This window comes from Equus asinus, chromosome 21 (genome assembly GCF_041296235.1).
Source record: "Equus asinus isolate D_3611 breed Donkey chromosome 21, EquAss-T2T_v2, whole genome shotgun sequence".
Classification (NCBI taxonomy): domain Eukaryota; kingdom Metazoa; phylum Chordata; class Mammalia; order Perissodactyla; family Equidae; genus Equus; species Equus asinus.
The window spans coordinates 14,976,638-14,998,112 of record NC_091810.1 but is presented as its reverse complement, the minus strand read 5'-3'; positions in this window follow the sequence as shown (position 1 = coordinate 14,998,112).

The window sequence follows — 21,475 nt, the reverse complement described above, 5'->3', positions numbered from 1 at the left end:
CCAAAGCAGCTCAGGAGAGCAGTGGAGCCCAGATTCAGAGCCAAATCTGCCTCCCAAGGCTGTGCTTTCCCCCAAGCAGGCCGCCGAATGACTAGCCCAGGAGAGGTGAGGTGGGGAGCTCGAGCGCCCCGCCAGGGGCCCAGGCGTCAGCGACAGCGCGGGGGAGCAGGCCCGCAGGAGGCTCTGGAGTCCAGGCCGGCGGAGGGAGGCTCCCTGATGCTTGGGCACCCCAAATCCTCACAAGGAGCACTCCTTGAGCATGCGGCTCTTAAGAGAGGTCTGGATTACAGAAGCTTGATTGTCAGGGCAGCCATGCCACCGGAACACAGTTTAAGTGTTTATCGTGTGGCTCAGAGACAGGTAAATGTGTTTAACAATTGTGGCAAGCTTACGCAACAGTAATGTCCTTTAAACCAACTTGTAGCACTGTCTCAGAGACTTATTAAGCATTAGGAGCTCCAGCCTGGGTGCCTGGAGCATGCGGGGCCAGAGCGAATGGCTCCCAGCCCCTGGGTGTTGGGTAGGACGGGGAGGGAACACAGGATCACCGAGATGGCAACACTCTCCTCCTCCCTCCCTCTCCGGAGCGAGGCTGAACCTGCAGGTTTGAAGAGCGCATGCCTGGGCTGTGGGTAGTGGCAGGCGAGACAGGCTGACCGTTGGGGAATTCTTCCCTTTTGCAGCAGACTCATTGTGTTAATAGCCTCACGTCCCTTTGCAATGTGACTTTGCAGCTCCTCCCATTGAGAGATGAGTCTGTTTCTCCACCACCTGCATCTGAGCCGACCTCATGACTGCTCTGGCCAGTAGAGTGTGGCAAAAGTGACGGTGTGCTAGTTCTGAGCGCTGGCATGCTTCCAACTCTCTCACGCCGTGAGAACCAACCTGGGCTGGCCTGGAGGATGTCAAACCACGCAGAGAGAGGCAGGTGTCCCAGCTACATCCTGGACCAGCTTGTAGCCACCTGACCGTTAAATGTCTGAGAGAGCCTAGAGCAGATCAGAGAGCTGCCTGCCCCACCACAGCTGACCCCAGACACATGAGGGAGCCCAGCTGTGATGAGAAGGGTTGCGCAGCTGACCTGTGGTCTCGTGAGCAATAACGCTTCCCGTGCGTGGTGTGTGTTACACAGCAGCAGCTGGCTGACATTCCTGTTCTGAAGTCGTTCCAGCATGACTTAGGATGTAAGGCCTCTTTGCCTTTTTTTTGGCAGTCAGGACAAAGAAGAGACTTCGGAGGATTTCTGAAAAAATGTCAACATATTTGGATATTAATATGACAGGATAGAAGTGGCCAAAATTTACTGACAGGAAAAATAATGTAACAAGATAACAATGTGTTGGGGGCAATATCCACTGACAGGAAGTCCATGCACACGTCCCCCTGCCCCCAGCAATGGGGACACCTGTGTCAGCAAATAAATTTATATTCCCACCGTAAGAGACTCAGCTCCCTTAGAGGTGACCCGCACAACCCCTCCTAAACAGCAGGAACTGTGCATGCCTGCATTTGCTTGCTAACAAGACTGAGAAATGCTAGTCTTGCATTTGCCTATTTTTCACTGAGAACTCGAGTGTGGTAGAAACTTCCTGAACAAACATCACAGCCACTGAAACACGAAAAAACAAAAACAAGAAAAAAGATGCAGAAGACTTTTCTTTCTTTCTTTCTTTTCTTTTTTTGGTGAGGGAGATTGGCCCTGAGCTAATAGGAGCTAACATCTGCACCAATCTTTCCTCTGTTTTGTATGTGGGTCGCTGCCACAGCATGGCTTGATGAGTGGTGTAGGTCTGTGCCCATTGAACCCAGGCCTGCCAAGGCAGAGCACCACGTTACCAGGTGGCCCTGCGAAAGACTTGTCAAGTTCATCAAGAAACTCAGCGAAACATTTTTCCAAAAGAAAAGGAACCGACCACCTAAATCTACTCGTAGGTTCACAGGCTTCTTCACTTTCTCCCTGAGGTAGGTGCTAGCATCGTCCCCCATCTCATAGATAAGAAAACTGAGGCTCCCAGGAGTTCGTTGTGCAAAGCCACATGGCTGTGCAGGGGCAGAGGGAGCCTGAAAGCTGGGGCTCCTGCCCATGCATCTCATGCCTTCCAGGGGCAGGGCGTTCCTGACAAGGTGGAAGCACCTTGAAATGGTCCAGTGCTTAAGCTCGGGGGCGGGCACACGGGTGTTCACTATGTTACTCTCTCCCAGCTTTGTATATCTGAAATATTTTATCATAATTTTCTTAGCAGAAATGAAAAACAGCCTGTGATGTTTGTGGACCCCCAGGCACTGCTTCCCAGTCTCCAGGGTTTTCTCCATGAGCGTCTGTGTGTGACACTCATGAGAACTGGGGGAGACAGCACGAGGAGGAAGGGGAAGCCAGAGGGGCAGCAGTGGGGCAAACAGGCCCAGGCAGTCCTGGTGGCGCCCGAGGCCCCCATGCGCTCCCCATTAGGGCTATGGGGTGGCCCTGAGGTCAGATCCTTCAGCCTATCTCTCTGTGATGCGTCGTTCAGTGAGGAGGCAGTGGGCACCCGAGTGGCCCTGCCCTCTTCAGCCCACTCTGCGTCCACCTGGCGGCCCAGAGCTTTTTCTAGCTGATGGACAGGATGGCAAGTGACCGCCTCCTGGGAGCAGCCCCCACCAATGGCTGAGGAGAGGCGGGGTGCCAAGGTGCCAGCTCCGGCCCCTCGGCCAGGACAGCCCTGCGCCCTGGGCCTCCGCGACCCCGCCGTCCCCGTGGCTTTCCGCTCCAGTTCCCGCGGCCGGCCGTGTTGGCCCAGAGCCTCTGGCCGGCCATCCCCAGCCGCCTCCCTCGGGCCCCCTCGTGGAGGGGCTCCCTGGAGACCCCAGCAAGACGCACGCGCTTGAATCCTGCCTCAGGGGCTGCCTCCCAGGGAGGCCAAACAGAGACAGAGGGATACTTTCAACAAGCCCCAAAGCCCTCTCTGTGCCCGGAACTGAGAACCCCTCAGACAGTCCTGGGAATGCCAGCCTCTGCGGAGGAGGCGGCGGAGAGTGTGCTCCCTCAGCCCGCTGCTGTGCCCCCTCCATGAGCTGCCGCCGCAGCTGGGCCTCGGTTCCCTCACCTGCAGGGGAGGAAGCCTTCTTTCCCAGCGTGGAGAGCATTCCACGAGAGACCCAGAGGCTCACCCTGCATGGACACAGATGCTGAGCGAAAACTCAATTTGTGATTTCAAAAATGTCAGGAATATACATGTCACAAAATACACCTGTCATGAAAATCTCTGTCAGACTCTGTTCTGATTTTCTTGCTATGTAGGTCATGTAGCAAGGAGATGCCTGAAAAGTACAATTTAATGGCCACTTACTCAACTCCCCTTCCCTTGGGCTGGAATGATGTTCTGGAATCATAAACTAGAAGGACTCTTGTTCTGTGCCAGCTGGAGGGAGACATAAGCAAATAATAACACAGTGTGAAAAGGGACGTGTATGGTGGGCACTAGCGGGTTTTGACTGCCCGGCTCCCCTCAGCTTCCAGGACCCTGACTTCCCTCCAGAAGCTGCCCCTCCCCACCCACCCCTCAGACTCCAGGGTGGCCCTGTGACTTAGGCTGGGCCTGTCAGAGCTGTTGATCCTCTGGACACAGGGATTGGTTCAAGGATCAGCATGTGACCCAAGACAGACCAATGAGACCCAATTCTGGGACTTTTGTGGGGCTGCTGGGAAAGTGAAGCCTTTGGCTGAACTTCAAGCTGGGAGGGTAAATTGTGGAGCTCCCAGGGGCTTCTAAGAGTGCCTGAGAGAGAAGCCTGGACAAACGAAGGCGGAGCCATCACCTGCTAGAAGCAGAGTCACCGTGGCACAGTTTGATCCCCGTCTCAGCTGTGTCCCAAGCCGGCTCTACCACTTGCACTTTCCCGTTATATAGACTAATGAATCCTCCTCCCCATTGTTTGCTCCTAAGCCACCTGCTACCAAGAGTCATGCCTTGTGTAAGGTCTGTACAAGACACAAAGGAGGCACAGGGCAGGAGGTCAACCACCGCATGAAAGGAGCTGGAAGGCGTCTGAAGAAGGGCACCTCTGATCTAGGTTTGGAGGGATGCATAGAAGTTTGTTCTTCAATGACCGTGGCAGGGAAGGGCATCTGAGGCAGAGAAAATATCATGGCAAAGGCACAGAAGTGGGACCCGGGAGCCCTGCAGTATGGCTGGAGTACGGGAGACTCCATAAGAAGACTAAGCAGGGACGTTAGAGGGGTCAGATCATGGACGGTTGAATGCCAGGCCATGAGAGGGGGCTTTTCTCCTGTGGGAGGCCAAGGGAGCAGAGGGCAGACACCTGTGTGTGGTTAGCAGAAGAGAGGGTGGATCAGGCCTCACCAGAGTGATGGAGTCTCTTGCAGAAAGTGCCCCCTCCCAAGCAGGTGTCTTAAGGGCTTCCTAGCCTAAGATTTCAGCTGGAAACATGCCCAGTGAACACAGCTCTAGGCTGAGGTCTGAGGCACCCTGCACAAGCTAGTCATCTGGCCCAGCTGGGCAGCCAAGATTAATGAGATCTGTGTTTAGCATTCATGCGGCAGAGGGGTGGGTGTCGTATGAGGAAGGGGAGAGGAAGATGTGGGTGGCAGCTTTGGTCTCTGCTCCACACCCTGAGCAATTCCACTCCCGCCCCAAACTTATATCCACCCATCTTGGTGAGACAGAGCCCTACAGTTACTGGCCCACTCTCCTTTAAGGTCCTGGGCCCACCTCCTTGGAGCCTCCCACTGGAGCAGGCTTCTCAAGAATCCCACCCCCACCTCAGTGGCTTCTCAAGATCGTCCTTTCAAACCCACATGATCTTCCCCGTGACTTTTAGAAGTGCTTAGACATTGGGGCCTTGGACACCTCCTACTATCTGGCCCTTTAGTCCAGTCTGGGGGTCAGCAGGAGACCCCTGAGAACCTGGACTTGTGGACTGGGGCAAAAACACTGAGAAGGTTGCCTGAAGCCCCGCAGCCTGGCGTTGACCTCCGTTCTGAGTGACTCGGCTTGTAACCCCGGACCAGCGTCACCCCCGAGCTTCCTAGAAATGCAGAACCCCAGCTGCTGCCCCGGACCTACTGAGTAGAGTCTGCGTTTTAACAAATCCCAGGCAATCTGTAGGACATCAAAGTTTGAAAAGCACTGGCCTGTACTGCACGGAACCAGTCAAACAAAAAGAATAAAAATACCAAAAAACTAACTTTTGTTGGGTTGAAAGGAGGGAATTATAATGAGTTCATTTTTTCTCTTCTGCATATCCCAAAATGTGGTTGTATTACTTTCATAATGAAAAAACCCCCAAATGCTTGCAATGAAAAAAATCTAAAACACAAAATTATACAGTGTTATAAAGCTGGGAAATTAAGAAATGGCTGCTTCCATTTAAAAATAGGCCCCATTTTCAATGTGTTATGACTTTTTGTTTTAATTGCCCCCTCCCTTTTTAGAAAACAAAAACTCCCGCCTTCAAAGCCAGAAGCAGAGGTGCCTTTGAAGGCAGGCTGGGCCTTGCCCTCTCGGGAATGGCTGTGCGGGAAGAGCATCTTTCTGTCTGCAAAGGGAGCTCCTTGCAATGTTGGTCTTGTCGGAAGTGAATAGCGATGAGCTTTCCCATGTTTGTTGAAATGAAAGATAAAGAATGATGTAAACGGGAAGCATGATTTGTGACTTGCTTTTCCCCATGATGATCTCCCTTTTTTAACCCCTTTTCTGCATACAAGATGAGGGCCCTGTCCCTTTCTTGAATTTCTCGAGGTTTTGAAGGCCCCAGACTACTGACTTCAGACTTGGCCTCTTTGCCTAGTTCACTCTTACTTGTCCTTCAGCACTCAGTGTGAATGTTGCTACTCAGGAAAACCCTCCAAGATCCTTTAGTCCTATATTAGGTAGAGCTCTCAATTGCAAGTGGTGGAAAAACAAACTTAAAACGATGTAAGCCAAAAAGGATGACTTTTGGTTCAGATAACAGAAAAGCCGGGGTGGGTGGGTGGGTAATGGCTTCAGGTATAGCTGGATCTAGGGTTTCAAATGACATTGCCAGGAAGTTGCCTGATGACAAATCTCTCATCCTTCCTCTGTGGGACTCCAGGCTTAGGCAGACTCTCCCCTGGGGTCTCCATGGCAGACTCAGATTTTTGACCTTCCAGTTTAGAAACCTTAGCAGAAAGAGAAATTCCTTTTTCCCATTTTTTTTTAAAGATTTTATTTTTCCTTTTTCTCCCCAAAGCCCCTGGGTACATAGTTGTGTATTTTCAGTTGTGGGTCCTTCTAGCTGTGGCATGTGGGACACCGCCACATCATGGCCCAATGAGTGGTGCCATGTCCATGCCCAGGGTTTGAACTGGCGAAAACCTGGGCCACCAAAGCAGAGGAATGGAACTTAACCAGTCCCCACTGGGCCAGCCCCTCTTTCCCCATTGTTGCTACAAAAATCCCAGAGTTGAATCTCATTGGCCAGACTTAGGTCACATGCATATCTTTGACCAATCATTGAAGTGGTCAGGTTGTGGAATGCTCTGATTGGCCGGGGTCATGAGCCCTGCCTAGACTCATCCCCACCTGAATCACATGGACTGATGGAGGGGAAAGCGGGCCCCCAAAGGGAAGCTGAGAAAACAGAGCATGAGGCTGGGGGGGCGCTGCCAATGGCAGCTTACAACAGACATCTTGTTATGAGTTTTCGGAGCACCGTGCAATTTGCCCTTGTAACATTTGCTGGCTTTTAAAAGCTATACATCAACTCCGACGGTTACTCGGTTAATGTCTGTCTCCCTCACTTGACTGAGACTCCAAGGCAAGGATTATGTGTGCTCACAGATAATGGTCTTGTCAACGCCCCCACACAGTGGGTGTTCGTCAAACGTCTATTGAATGGATGGACTGTTCTAACTGCCTTAACAACAGCTGTGTTTACTCACGTTTGCCAGAGGCAACTCGGGAATGCCGGCAATCAGGCTCCCCATTCTGAGTCAGATTTGACTATTGACACAGCCAGAACCTCTGTCCTAACTGTGCCCTCGGACAATCTGTGACCCCAAAATGCTGCTCAGCAGCACTGGGGACATCTGCCTTGTGGCCAATGGCAACTAGAGACTGTTGTCAGATAGTACAGCCCCCGGGGTGGGTTGGCAGCAGACGGGGTGGGGCGAGAGGGGGGAAAAATAGAACTCTGCTGCGCTGTAGCGCCTGACATCTGAAAGTGAACTGCCTCAAGCCTCGTAGCCTCCCTGTGTGGTAGTATGATTACATCCATTTATGTCAAGGAAGACACTGAGGTCAGAGTAGCCCACAAGATCTGCCAGCTCATACCCAACAGAGCCAGCAGCTGAATCAGTACTTGCTGGTACTGGGTGTCTTCCGGACAGCAGCTCTGCCCTCTGCTTTCTGCATGAGCTTCAGTAAGTCCCTGTACCTCTGGGAGCTTCAGTCTCCTCGTCTTAGGCATGGCTATCCTCACCTGAAAGCAGTGTTGTGAGAGCATGTGAACTCTTGTACAGTATGTGGAAGGCCTGGGCGTGTCGTGGACATGGCCTTCGCTCCTTTTAGATGTTGCTCCAGCTGTGTATTCCGAGTGCCTGCCCAGCTGTGACGGAAACAGAAATGTGAGCTGATGGGGGCAGGCCACCAGGGGGCCCTTCTTTGGGTTCAACTAGACACTGACATTCATACCTGACCATAGGACACACATGTCACTCAGGACACAGTCCAAGAAACAGCCTGCCTGAGGGCAGCACCAGGCCTTTCCCATCCCTGGGAGTCCTCACAGCAGTTCAGGAGCTGCTCCTGTTTGGTCCCCAGGTGACAACTCAGGTCTGGGAGATGAGAACCACACTGGGCAAGCATGGGCCTCAAAGACTCCTGCCTCAGGAGCCAGTGTCTCTTGTAACAGCTCCGAATGCAAAGCTTCCAGGATGCCGGCATGGGACACGCCCAGTTGCAGGGGTCTGTGCACGTGGGAAAGCTCAACACTGTGGCGCGCCCACCAGATATTTCTAATACGTCCATGGTCCGCCCAGCCCAACTCACCAATCAAGAGTCACTTTAAGCATAAGCAGTGTTGCCTGGCAACACAGCCGACATTCCACCTTAGCCGTTTTCCAGGGTTAACAGAGATACTAAGCTAACCCAAGGTCAAATTTGCTCTTAAGAGAAGGAGAAATGGTTTTATTAACCCTTCATTTACAAATACTTACTCATGTTCCTCCCCAAATGTGTGAATACACACACACTCACACACACACACAGACACACACACACACACATACCCCTGCCCTCTCCCCAAATCCTTGGCTTTCTCCCCATCTCCCACTAGCATTCATAGTTTCAGGGAAAGAATGATAAGCAGAAACACAGAAAAAAAATCATTAAGTTTTAAAAGCTAGACTTTTTGGTTTCAAGTGCCAAGAATTTCAAAGGCTAAGACTTTTTAGTTTGAAACGTTAAAACAGTTGAGTTTCAAATGCCAGGAACTTTGAATTCCAAGGCCAAGATTGATATGTTTCAGGTGGCATTTTGATTTTCCTGAGTCTGGCCTTTTGGGTTTCAAAAGTCGAAGCCCTGAGTCAGAGCATAGGTTCATGTTCTAATCGATGGATTTGGGAAGAACAGATGCAGAGCCAGGTGGCCTGGGCCTCAGAATGGTTTTCTGGACTGAGGAGGGAGAAGGGGAGGCCGTGGTGAGCTATGAGGTCAGTGGGGTCCAGACGAGGGGCCCAGGCCTGAGGGAGTCCGGCTGTGCTGGTCAGTACCCAGCGAGGACCGTTACTCGAGAGAGCAGCAGGCAGGACGCCGTCTGCGCCTGAGGTGTCTCTCACTCTATCGGACTTACTCCACGTGCACAGCCCCGACTTGCTCACTCTGAGCCTCGCGAGGTGCTGGTGGCCTGCAGGGAAGCCGTGACCTCGCCTTGGTGGTTCTGACAGAGCCCGCCTGTGGTCTCCCCGGCAGGTGGAGCAGTGGGGACTCCGGCGCCCCTCCTGCATGTCCACATCCCCAACATATGAGAGCAGATGAGGCTGCTGCTGTTGTGCGTGTTGGGGGCGGGGCTGGGGCATGTCCTAGCCAGGGGCCTGCTGATCCCAGTTTCCCCGTGTGACCCGGGGCAAGGTCACTGATACGTTCAACCAGTTGTCTTACCTCTCTGAGCACAGGTTCTGGGGCAGACTGCCTGGGCCTCCCAGCCCTGCTACTTCCTTGGGCAAGTTATTTCATCTCTTTGTGCCTCAGTTTCCTCACCTATAAAATGGGGACAAAAACAATACCCAGTTCCTGGGGTCGTAGTGAAGTCTAAAAGAATTCGTACATCTAAAGAAGTCACAAAAGTGCCACGCAGCTAGCAAACACTCGCAAAAGTTCAGTACTGTGACTGCTACGTGTATGACATTTTTCTGCGTCCTGGGGTACCCGAGTGAACAAATGAAGGATCAGCCTCAGGGAGCTTATGTTCCAGTGAGGGAAACAGAGAATAACAGACACAAAACTAATGTCTTTCCTGGGAAGAAAGATACAGCAGGACAAAGCTAAGGCGGTTCTTTCTCCGGGAGCGTTGGCCCTTGTAGGGTCTGGCGCTGGCTTGGCCTCGAGTCGGTGCTCACTGAAAGGGTGCCCTTCCCCCGCCTGCCCCTCTCCTCTCCGCTGCCCGGGGACCAGCGAGGGCTGTCCCTTCCTCGTTGGGCAGCCCTGGCCATCAGGAGCACCAGGAGAATCAGTGGAATCTCAGATACAAAGGAAATTCCAGAAGCACCGTTCCTGCCAGCCAGATGTTCCCACGCCTTTCTCAGACAGATTAGTGTCCTAGCAACTGGAGCAGCGGGGAAACGGTCTGCTTCTCTCTGGGAACAGAATGGACAAAAGATATCCGTCTAAGTTCAACCTGGGAGAGCCCCACAGCAGGGAAGGCATTTGGTGACGAGAGCGCTGGGTTCAGGACACCCCCTTCATCGCGTTGTCACTGTCCTGCTTCAGGAGCTCCCACCGACTCCCTGTTGTCACTGAGAGCAAATAGAAGGGGACTCGATCTTCTCCACCAGACCCGCTCTCTTGGGGCCTCCAAGCCCTCTCTTCCTTGTCTTGATTTAGGGTGCCCCACCCGCCTGGAAACCGGGGGTCCCCCTTGATGCCTCCCTAACCCTTGCTCACACATGTGAACCGTCAGCACCTTCTGTTGGCTCTGCCTCCTGTGCAGCTCTGCAGTCTGTTTCCCTCTGGATCAGCTACCTAGGAAGACAGCACTGCTGCGTAACAACAACTACGTGCCTCAGTGCACACAGCAAGCATTTATTTGTGTGTCTCGGTCAGCTGGAAGTGGCTTAGGCATTCTGCTGATCTTAACTGGGCTCACTCGTATGTCTGGGGGTTGCTGGCTGGCCTCAGATCTAGGTCGACCTTGGCCTGGGGCAACTCCACATGTTTCTCATCCTCCGCCAGGCCAGCCCAGGGGATGGTGATGGCAGAGGCACGGGGCAAGCCCACCCCAAGTGCACAGGCCCATTTTGCCTCTGCTGGTGTGGCATCTGCTGACATCCCATTGATCAGAGCAAGTCATGTGGCCAGGCCTAGAGTGAAGGAGCAGAGTGCTGCAAAGTTAAACGGCACAGGGTGAGGCTACCGGAGGGGCGAAGAAGTGGGAGGGGCTAGTGTAGTCTCCCCCACCTTCTGTGCATTCCCACTGCCACTGCTTTGCCCCAGGCCGCCGCTAGCTCAATTCTAGACCCCTATGCAGCCTCCGAGTTCCACCCCACTTTCCTCCCCCTTGAAGTCCACACCCTTGCCTAATGGACACCTGCAGGCCCTTCCCCACCCAGAGTCCCAAAGGAACTTCTAGCCTGTAAATCTAACCACGCCTCTCCCCTGCCTAAAACCCTTCCCTGGCTTCCTGTTGCCCTTAGGGGGAAATCTGAACTGCTCACGGGGGGACCTGTGAAGCCCTCGGGGTGAGGCTTTGCCAGTTTTCTCAGCCTCCTTTCTGACCACCGTCTCTTTCCTCTAAATCTTCCAGCTGCCGGAGTCCTCGCTCAGCACCTCAGACTGGCTCAGCTGGTTCCTCTCAGGGTTTCTGCACTTGAGCCCAGAGCCCAGAATGTTCTCCCCTTACCCCTCTCATGACTGCCTTCTCCTCACCACTGAAATCTCAGCGTAAACACCACCTCCTCAGGGAGGCCTTCCCTGATCATCCTCCCAAAGTAGATTACTTTCTCTCTGTCGCAGCCTCTTTGTTTCCTTCTCACTAGTCATTAAATCTCACGTGTTTTTAAACTTTTCTCCCATTTTCTTCCCCGTCTCCCACTAGAATGTAAACTCCACAAGGGTGGGGACTTTGTGCATCTTGTTCACCCTTTATGCCCTGCGTCAACACATAGTAGGTGGTTGCCATGGACTGAATTGTGTCCCTCTGCCAAAACCATTCCCAAGGTGAAGCCCTGCCCCCCCCCCCCCCCCCCCCGCCACCCCTGGGTGTGATGGCGTTTGGAGGCGGGGCCTTTGAGAGGTGACTAGGTTTAGTGGGATCATGTGGGTGGAGCCCCCATGTGGGGTTAGCGCCCTTATAGGAAGAGGAAGAGAAACCAGAGCTCTCTCTCCACACGAGCACAGGGGACAGGCCGTGCACTGACGCAGTGAGAAGGCAGCCACCTGCCACCCAAGGAGAGAGCCCTCGCCAGCTGCTGACCTGGCGGCCCCTTGGTCTTGGACTTCCAGTCTCCAGAACTGAGAATGTAAATTTCAGTTGTTTAAGCCCCTCAGTGTGTGGCATTTCGTTATGCGGCCCTAGGTCCCACGCAGGGGTCTGTTTGATCCGACGGGCAGAGTTACTGTAACTGATGGGTTTGGGTTTGGTCGTTCGTGAGCCCGGCTGATGCTGCCAGAAGAACGTGAGCTTCAGCGCTGGACGGAGTTGGAGCTCCAGCACCTGCTCCTCACTCTCTGAGACTCTGTCCCCTCCTCCACAGAGGAAGATGCATGAACCCCCACTGGAGGGTCACCACGAGCGTTAAGTGAGAGCACACTCAGTCGTGGTGCCCAGCCTGGCACAGCCTTGCCAGGGGCTTGGTAAATGCTAGTTCCTTTCCCCAGAAGGCCCAGGATGCTGTCCCCTGAGTGTGGGGCCTGCTTCCACACGTGTGTTCTAGGCCTGGGCCGCACCGCATGCTCCCTGGGCACGCTGGGGAGAAGGGCCCGTGGCTAACACGGTGTGGTGGTTAATCCCGTGTGTCAACTTGACTGGTCATGGGGTCAAGTTTCTTTTTGCTTACAAGTCTCAGTTTCCCCATCTGTAAAATGGGAGGGTTGACTGGATGAACTCTATGACTCCTTTTAGGTGCTTGTTTTCGTGACTGGAAACGTGGTCCTTACCCCTGGGCCAGCACTGGAGGGGTCGCCTTCCTCGGGCCCAGCAGGTCTCTATCACTTTCTCTCCCGTGATTCACACGTACAAACATTCTTCTCCGTTCAAACCGTTCTGCTGCTCTGATTCCCAACCCCTCTTACCACCACCAGCCACTTGCCGTGGTGCCCACGTCCTCCCTGCAGGCCTGCCCTACTCCTGGGAAAGCTTCCCCATCCTTAAAGGCCCAGCTCAAATACCACCTCCTTCACCAAGCCTCCCTTGAATTTTGACAAGATGTGACCAGATTTCTCCCTCTCCTTAAAATCCCTGCTAATCGTATGCTGGAAGGGGCTGTGACTTAGTTATTTGTGGATTTGCATTGAGCACAGTCCCTGCACTTCGTAAGCACTTTCAAAATATGTATCGAATTGATTCCATTTTATATTTACAATCTTACTATTTGTTTTCTATCTGTCCACCTGTTTTATATTTTGTTTCCTCTTTTCTTTCTTTACCATAGATGAATCAAAAAGTAATTTTGGGGGCCTGCCCTGAGGCCAAGCGGTTAAGTTTGCCCAGTCTGCTTTGGCGGCCCAGGATTCACTGGTTCAGATCCTGGGTGTGGACATGGCACCGCTCATCAAGCCATGCTGTGGTGGCATCCCACATAGAAGAACTAGGATGACCTATAGATAGGATATACAACTGTGTACTGGGGCTTTGGGGAGGAAAAAATAGAGGAAGATTGGCAACAGATGTCATCTCTGGGCCAATCTTCCTCACTAAAAAAGGATACTTTAAAAGAAGTAATTTTTATTATTTCACTTCCTCCTCTGTTAGCGTTTTAGTTACACGTTCTTTGATAATTAATTTAGTGGTCACTCTCAATATCACAACGTGCATCCTTGACTTGTTAGCATCTGGTGTAAATGAGTACTTTTATCACATTATAGAGGCTGCGAGGGCCTATTTTAACTTCATTTAGAGTTCTCCCATTGTTGTCAGACATTTTAATGCTACGTGTATTTTAAACCCCAGAAGACATTATTACAGGTTTTTGTACAGTCAAGTTTTGTTTCAATTTACTCCAAATTTACCCTTCCTTCCTTTGCATGTTCACATTTCCATCTGGGATTATTTACCTTCTGCTTGGAGAAATCCCTATGGAATTTCCTTCCGTGTGGTCTGTTGGTAGCATTTCTCTCAGTTGTCTGTAAGCGTCTTTACTTCACCTTCATTGTTGAAGGATGTTTTCTCTGCACACAGAATTTCAGGCTGGCAATTGTCTCCTTTCAGGACTGTAAATATGCTGTCCATTGTCTTCCATCTTCCAATGTTTCTATTAAGAAGTTAGCTGTCAGTATTACTGTTGTTTCTTTGAAAGTAATGTGTCTTTTTTTGTCTGACTGCTTTTAAGTTATTTATTTCCCTTTGGATTATAGCAATTTTACTCTTATGGGCTTAGGCGTGATTTTCCCTACATTTATCCTGCTTAGAATTTGTAGCGTTTATTGGAACTGTGGTTTGATGTCTTTTTATCAGTTTTGGAACATCCTCAGTCATTATCAAAACTACTGCTTCTGTTCCATTCTATCTCTCCTCCCCTTCTGGGGCTCCAGTTCCATGTATGTTAGACCTTTCACTGTCGCATATGTCTCTTTCCCGTATTTTCCATTATTTTTGCTCTTTATCTTGGAAATATTTTTCTGCATATTTTCTATGGACCTATCTTCCAATCCACAAATCTTCTCTTCAGACATGCACAATCATCTGTGAACCCAGCTACTGAGTTCTCGATTTTAGTGATTGTATTTTTCCATTCTTGAATTTCCAATTGGTTACTTCTTACAGATTGCAGCTCTCTGGTGAAATTCTACATCTGTCACATTTTCTTGAACATATCAATCACAGCTATTTTTAAAGTCTGCGCCTGATGACACTGATATCTGGGGCACCTTTGAGTCTCTTTCTATTGGATTTTTGTTCATTTGGCTCTGTTTATTGGTGGTCAGATACTGTGCATGAAAAGTTGAAGACAGCTTCACAATGTTAACTTCCCCCAGAGCAGACCTGCCGTTTCTTGTGATGTAATGAGAGTCAGGGCATGTGGCCTTGATCGAATCAGGGGCTGCACTGATTCAAGTCTGGCTGTAATTTTTGTAAATCTTGGTCACCTGTGGTGCCCCCTTATTCCTGGGCTGTCACCCTCAGTGGTCCCAACTAAAAGCCTGGGACAGTTCCTAGGGCTTCCTTTCCCTGGTGGGCTCCAAACTCCCATTTTGTATCCCAGGTTCTGTGAGACACCCTCCGCTCTCCTCCTTGGTGGCTTTCTGCTGGGCTGGGGACTGGTGAGTGCCCTAGGGGAGAACGGTGCTGAGGGTCAGGCTTACTTCTCTGTGCCCCTTTCTCTCCAGGATCTTCAAGTCCTGGGTGGCTCTGGTAGCCCTGAACTTCAGTATTGACTTATTGGCCTCCTGACACTGCTTACAGCTCATTTGGCTTCTCCGCCTCCCATCCTGTGCCAAGAATCAGCAAACGACCCAAGAGGAGGAGGTTGGGCTCATCTCAACAAGCTGCCTTTCTGTCTAGGATCTTGATTCCCTCCCATCCTAGATGCCTGTGCAGCCCTCTGAGACACACACTACACATGAAATGGGGCTATCCTTTCTCATGGTTTTCGAAGAAAAGACCATGATCAGTTGGAAAAAAACAACAAATGTGCAAATGTGAGGGGCCAAACAGAGACGGTTCTAGTCATTTCTGGACACATCTCAAGTATGGAATCTGCCTATTTAAGGACATTTCTCGGAGATGTTTAGCCCAATCCCATGGACGCTGACCTTGATTAAAGGTCTGGCAAACAAAGCAGTTTCCTGGTGCCCCAATCTTAGGGCGTGAAACTTCCCTGCAAATGTACTAAGATGGAGAAAATGATATATCCCAGGACTCTTCGGAGCAGAGTCCTCCTTGGGCTGAAAGAAGCCATCCCGCGGTGGGCCCCTGCAGCTGGAGAAAGGCGGGGCCTCCGAGAGGGTACCCACGGACCGGCTTCTAAGAGAAGGTGGGCCAGGGATCGGGCCTCAGTTCTGCTGAGCAAGATGCGCAGGTTTGTGGCCTGAGCTGGGCTGCAGGGAGAGAGGAAAGAAAAACCGATCCTGGCCCCATGCTCCTCCTCACCCTTACCCAGGCTGCGCTGGCCCTTTTCCCCAAATGTCTGTGGCTGAACTGAGTTTAAAGAATAGTCATTTCCTCCCGACTCAAATGCTGGGCTGCCTGGGGCTCCCAAGCCGTTCTGCTGGCCCAGATACTAGGTGCTGCTGCTCCCCAAAGGGAGCTGGGGTGCGCGTCCGCAGTGACCACTTGGTGGTGGAGCGAGAGGGGAGATGTCAGCTTCCAGCTTTGCTGGCTGGCGTGAGCATGAAGGTGGACTCTGGGGTCAGAGTGCTTTCTTTCCAGCCCAGAAAGTGCGGGGTCTTCTCGGCCCTGGCTGTACCAGGCAGAGCCTTAGACTCAAGAGAAGAAGGCCAAGAGAGGACCCCTGGGCCCCAGTTCCAACCTGGCTGAGTGACCTTGGACTCGTCGCTGCCCATGTCTCGTTCTAGGCACTTTCACCACGAGCATTTTGCTGTAGACATCTCTGCCAAATGTTTTCGCCACATAACTAGCTGGCCACAAGTCAATTTTGCCATAAAAGATAGAAGAACTGGTTGACCAGTTTGGTTTCAACTGGTCGCCAGTTGAGCTGATTGCATTTCTCCACTGATGCGGTACTCCCATTTTTATATCATGCAAATCTCAGCTCCACATTTCCCATGGAACATGGAACTTCTGTCAATGGACATGGGACAATATGCCAAGAACAAACCATAGTATGGAAGGCTTTCCCGGCACAACACAGAGCTCAGGGATGAGTGTGTGTCCTAGCGTGTGGAAATGGATACCCCCTCACCAAAGGAAGACAGTGTAGTGAAAAGGAAAAAGTGCAATGGATGCTGAACACGGAGATGAGTCAACAGGCAGAGGAAGAAAATGTGTAATACTATCTGTGAAAGACTTCGAAGACAAGGGCTTAGGTACAACCCACAAAATAAAATCAGTTATTTGCTCAGTATTGCCATGAATCTACATACATTTTAAATGTATTCAAATATTTTGTATTTTGCAATAAAGTCTTTTTAATTTTGTTATTCCTTTTTCATGTTTCATTCTGTTCCTTTTCGTGTCCCTCTTTTATTTTTCGTGATGCTATCTTTTACAGCAAAATTGCCTTACGGCCGGGTAGTTATGCAGCAAAAATATTTGTGGCGAAAATGCTTGCAGCAAAGATGTCTACAGCAAAGATGCTTACCACGAAATTGCCCAACACGCCTTCTTGTCGTCTGCACTTGTCAGCAGCTGCAGAATAAGGGGAGCGGACTGAGGTTTCTCCCAGCTCTAGGCACCGGTGATGCTTCCCATCGAACGCCCCAGGCCCCTTAACTCCTTTCAGCATAGCCGCGCTGCAAGGCTAGGGGTTATGAGACCACTTCATAGATGGGTAAACTGCGACTCAGAGAAGTACAGTGACCTGCCTGAGGTCATGCAGCAAATAAGTTGTTTCCTTAGGATGTAAGTTGTGTAAGAGCAAGGATTTCATCCAAGTGACTGATTTGCCCCTGCACAAAGTGCAGTGTTTTGCACGTGGTGGATGCCCAGCCGTGCCCACTGAGTAAAGGAATGATACGGTGGAGCTGGAATCTGAACTGAGCTGTGATTTCAACTTTGGTCTTTCGAGTGCTCAATGCCATTTCCAGGCAGTCCAGTTAGAAATATTTGGGCTATTTTCTTGGAAGGGGAAAAACATATACAAATGTGGGATGCGGATCGTTTGATAGCAATAATCAGGGAAGGAGTGAAGGAAAATCTCAGGACGGTGGAGAGGCCAGTCCCAGACTCAGAGCTTGAAAAGAGAGGCGAAGTGTGAGGTTTGGAATGGGAGCTCGGACCAGAACATGAAAGCCTTTCTGGAGCCCTGCCGGGGTCCTGCTGGAATGGCTGAGATGTTAGCACTTGATCCTGAAGGCTGGGCGGCTCAGGAGCGATGACCTTTGCCCAGGGGTCTGTAAATTTTTGTGCCCTCATACACCTGTTGGTAAAACAATTTGGGAGCACATCCCCCCCAAGTGTGTACCTACTTATGAATTAAATATACGCACCACGGTCAATTCATACATCAAATACCAGGAAAACTTACCTTCTTTATCTTTTAGATAATAAAAAGAAAGATAAGTAGTAACAGCTCCTTCCTGCACCCCAGCTGTTTGCTCAGCACCCCCTGCCTCACCAGACTGGGTCGTGTCTCCCCCCCTGCCCCAAAGGCTGGCGGGTTCCCAGGAAGTACAGTCAGAGTCAGAGTCAAGAAGGTTCTAGGGCACCATCCCTGAGCACCTAGAGCCAAACCTGTGCCCCTTCTCCCCAGAGAGCCCGGCAGGGGGCCTGGAGGCCTGGGGGGGCACGGTCCTTCCACCTCTTGGTGAGTAACCTTGGCTGAGTTCTGTCCCTACTTGGTGCTGGGTCCTGCCTGTGGCAGGGGGCTCACAGCCTCACCCTGCCTCCTGCACAGCGACCTGCTCAGAGGCTGTGGGGTGGGGGCCACCATGACCCAAGTGTGCCAGGAGGGCAGGCTGGGCCCTTAAGGAGGGGCCGGGCCTTCAGTCAGCTGGTCCTGCTTGTCTGACAGGCCCCCTGTAGCTACTGGTGCTCAGGGTGCCTCTCCCACTTCTCTGGTACTAATGTCACTTGGAATGGTAGCTCGCGCTTACCTAAGCTCTGCCATGAGCCAGGCACTAAGTGATTTACCGTGCTGATTCATTAGCTCTCACTACCACCTTATGGGGAAGCATGGTTGGTATCACTACCCCCATTTGACAGACAGGAAAACCGAGGCACAGTTTAGAAACTTTGAGTGCTGCTGGTGCCTGGCTCCAGTGTCCTCTGGGTCCTAAACCGCTCTTCACTGCACTTTCTGTTACTCCTGCTCCCGCCCTCATTCATTCATTCATTCATTCATTCACTTCTCCCCCATTGCTGCTCCTCTTCCTTATTCTGTTCGTCCGATTACTTCCTCCTGTTGTTTCTCCCGTGACCACGACACTGCCCGCTTGTCCTATTACACTGCCAGGTGATTCACTTGCTGCCCTCTCACTCCCATCTCCTTGTGTGACTCTCCCAAACGTTCGTGAACTTCTCCCTCCACTCTCCCGCGGTGCAGCGGCCTCCACTATCCCGTCGCTCCCATTCCCACTGCAGTTCTTCCTGTTTGGGCTGCTATTCTTTCCTGGCTACTCCTGTGAACGTTCCCTCTGCAGACACCCTCCACCTCCTGTGATGACTACCCCGGACCTCTCCTCCCCGTAGTGACGCCGCCCTGACACGCCCTCTCCCTCTCCCTTCTTCTCTGACTTCTCCCCCAGGTAAAAGGACTTCCTCTCTTACTCATCCTCTTCTTCTTTCCTGACATTTTCCCTCTTGCGTGGGTTTCAGAGATACTTGCAAATTCTTCGACCTTCCCCCCGGCAAGAGATGGAGTCTGGGCCACCCCCTTGGAATTTGGGAGCCTTGTGACTGCTTTGAGGATCCAGGATCGCCAGAAGTGATGCTCCGTGATTTCTGCGGCTGGGTCACAAAAGGGGACGCAGCTTCCACCTTGTGCTGCTGGCACACTTACTCTGCAGCTCCGAGCCCTGTGTAAGAGGCCTAACTGCCCTGAGGCCGCCATGCGGAGAGGAAGCCCAGGCCACGTGGAGAGCCCATTTGTAGGCACCTGGGGCGACCGCCTCCCCTGAGCCCAGCCTTGCTGTCATTCCAGCTCCGGGACCCGTAAGTGAAGAGGCGTCCAGATGTTTCGAGCCCCCAGCCTTCGAGTCTTCCCAGCTGAGGCCCAGATGTCATGGAGCTGAGACATCCCACCTGCCCCGCCCCAGTTCCTGACCTAGAGAGTCCGCGACCACAATAAAACGGTTGCTTGATGCCACCGAAGTTTAGAGCGGCCTGACGGGCAGCAATCCCAACAGGGAGCTGGAGCACCCTCCTCTCGCTCATGCTGCCCTTCCCCCTCCCATCCTGCGAGGGAGGCTCCTGGGCCTGTGCCCGCCCTCCTCAGGCGCCTCCTCGGCCAGGGCTCCTGACATCAGCGCTGGTACCCTCTCCTCTCCCACCAGCGATCCCAGCCCTGTTATCTGCTGAGTGGCGCACCTCCTGGCTCTAGAGGCATCAACCGCGTGCAGACAGAAGTGATTCACAGTTCTGCGGCCTGGGGAGCCTCGCTGCCTCGTCAGAAGCTCTCAGCCTTTAAGATGAGTCCTGGAGTCAGCACTCTGCAGGCTGGGCCTGCGCACTCATCTGCCCCTCCCTCGTGCCAGGCCCCTCGGCCTGCGCCCTACTCACTAAAGTGATTGACAATTCAGGATTAATGCGGGGCTGGCATGTGACCCATGTGAGGGTCTTAGGAGCGTGAATAGGCTCCTAAGCAATCAGCTGGACTGAGTGGGCAGCACCGTCTGGGGGAGCTTGGAGTTGGGCAGGTCTGGGTTCAAATGTCAGTTCTGCCCGCTCCTGGCTGTGTGACCTTGGGAAAGACACTTAACCTTTCCAAGCCCCAGTGTCCTCCTTTGTAAAATAGGGCTAATTATATCACCCTTGCAGAAGTATTGAGGATCTAAGATCACATAAAAAGACTACCCTTACCTTACACAGGGGGTACTTCTGAAGGCCAAGTTCAGGTGGCTTCATTGATAGGATCCACATGCCTGGGATTCCCTCACTGGACCCCCTTTAGGAATATAAGCCCCTGGCTTCAGCTTTACTGGACCCTGTTAGGACATTAGGATGATCTCTAGTTTGCAGGTGCGGAATCTGAGGCTCAAAAAGATAATAAGGTGATTTGTCCAAGGACACACAGCTAACAACTGACAAATCCCGGATCCAAGCAGAGGCCGCTTGTTTTCCTCCTGACACTCGTGGAAGGTGGAACGTGCTCTGCGTCGCCTGCCATATTCATGCTTAACTCTGCTAAGTCTGGCTAGCGAGACCCTCTCCCTCTCCGAGCTGGTGGTGGGAGGGAGGGCATCTAGGCAGATACTGACTTGATCGAGTAGGGGAGAGGCAGCCTTTACTGAGGTATAAGCGCTTTGTAATATTGTTGTAAAAGTTTGTTTATTTAAAAGCTTTAACTTATTTTTTGGGTAGGTAATGCATTTCCAGGGTTCAAAATTTCAGGAGGCACAAAAGGGGGTTCAGTGAAAAGTGAGTCTCTCCCGCCTGCCCCAACCACACCATTCCTCTTCTAGAGGGGACCTGTGTTTCCACCAGAGACCGTTTTCCCCATCTTGAGCAAACAGGAACGTAGAGCCTTCCTATAACACGTAGAGCACATATAAACACTGTTCTTCATTTTGCCCTCTTTCAAAGAACGCCCTCCTCCCTTTTCATGGCTGTATAGTACTCCTTTGTCCGGATTGCACATCACGCTGCTCCTTCTTCCTCCCTCACTCCCATGAAGGAAGCGAATAGGACCCTGGTGCCCCTTCCTAGTGCTGTCCTTCTTCAGAGCCTCTGAGACCTGGTGAGATCAATGGCTGCCAGGCAGATGCTGGGGAACAGTGACTGGGTGAATGGACAAAGCCTGCAGACAGACAGACCTCCTCCCCACCAGCCTCCAGCCTTTGCTGTGTGTCCTCGGACATGCCCTGCCCTCTCTGAGCCTCCTTTGCCTCCTCTGCAAGATGCAACCCAAAGACCTCCTTCCCAGGGCAAAGGTGAGGGCTCCTGTGGAGGGCCCTTTGTCTTTTAGAGGTCTGAGGCCAGGGGACACTCACGCATTCATTGATTCACTCATTCATTCGTTTATTCCCTCAGTCACTTATTTACATACTCCTTCACCCACTTATTGACTCATCAATTTACTCATTCATCAATTCACTAACTCATTCATTCATTCGGTCACTCATTTTCTCACTCATCCATATATCTGTTTGTTCCCTCATTCACTCACTCATTCACTGATTCATCCACTCACCCATTCATTTACCCATTAACTGTTCCATTCATTCATTCATTCATTGGCGAATTCCCGGTGCTTAGTGTCCTTAGGCTGTGAGCTGGAGAGCACTGGGGTGGGGGAGATTGGAGG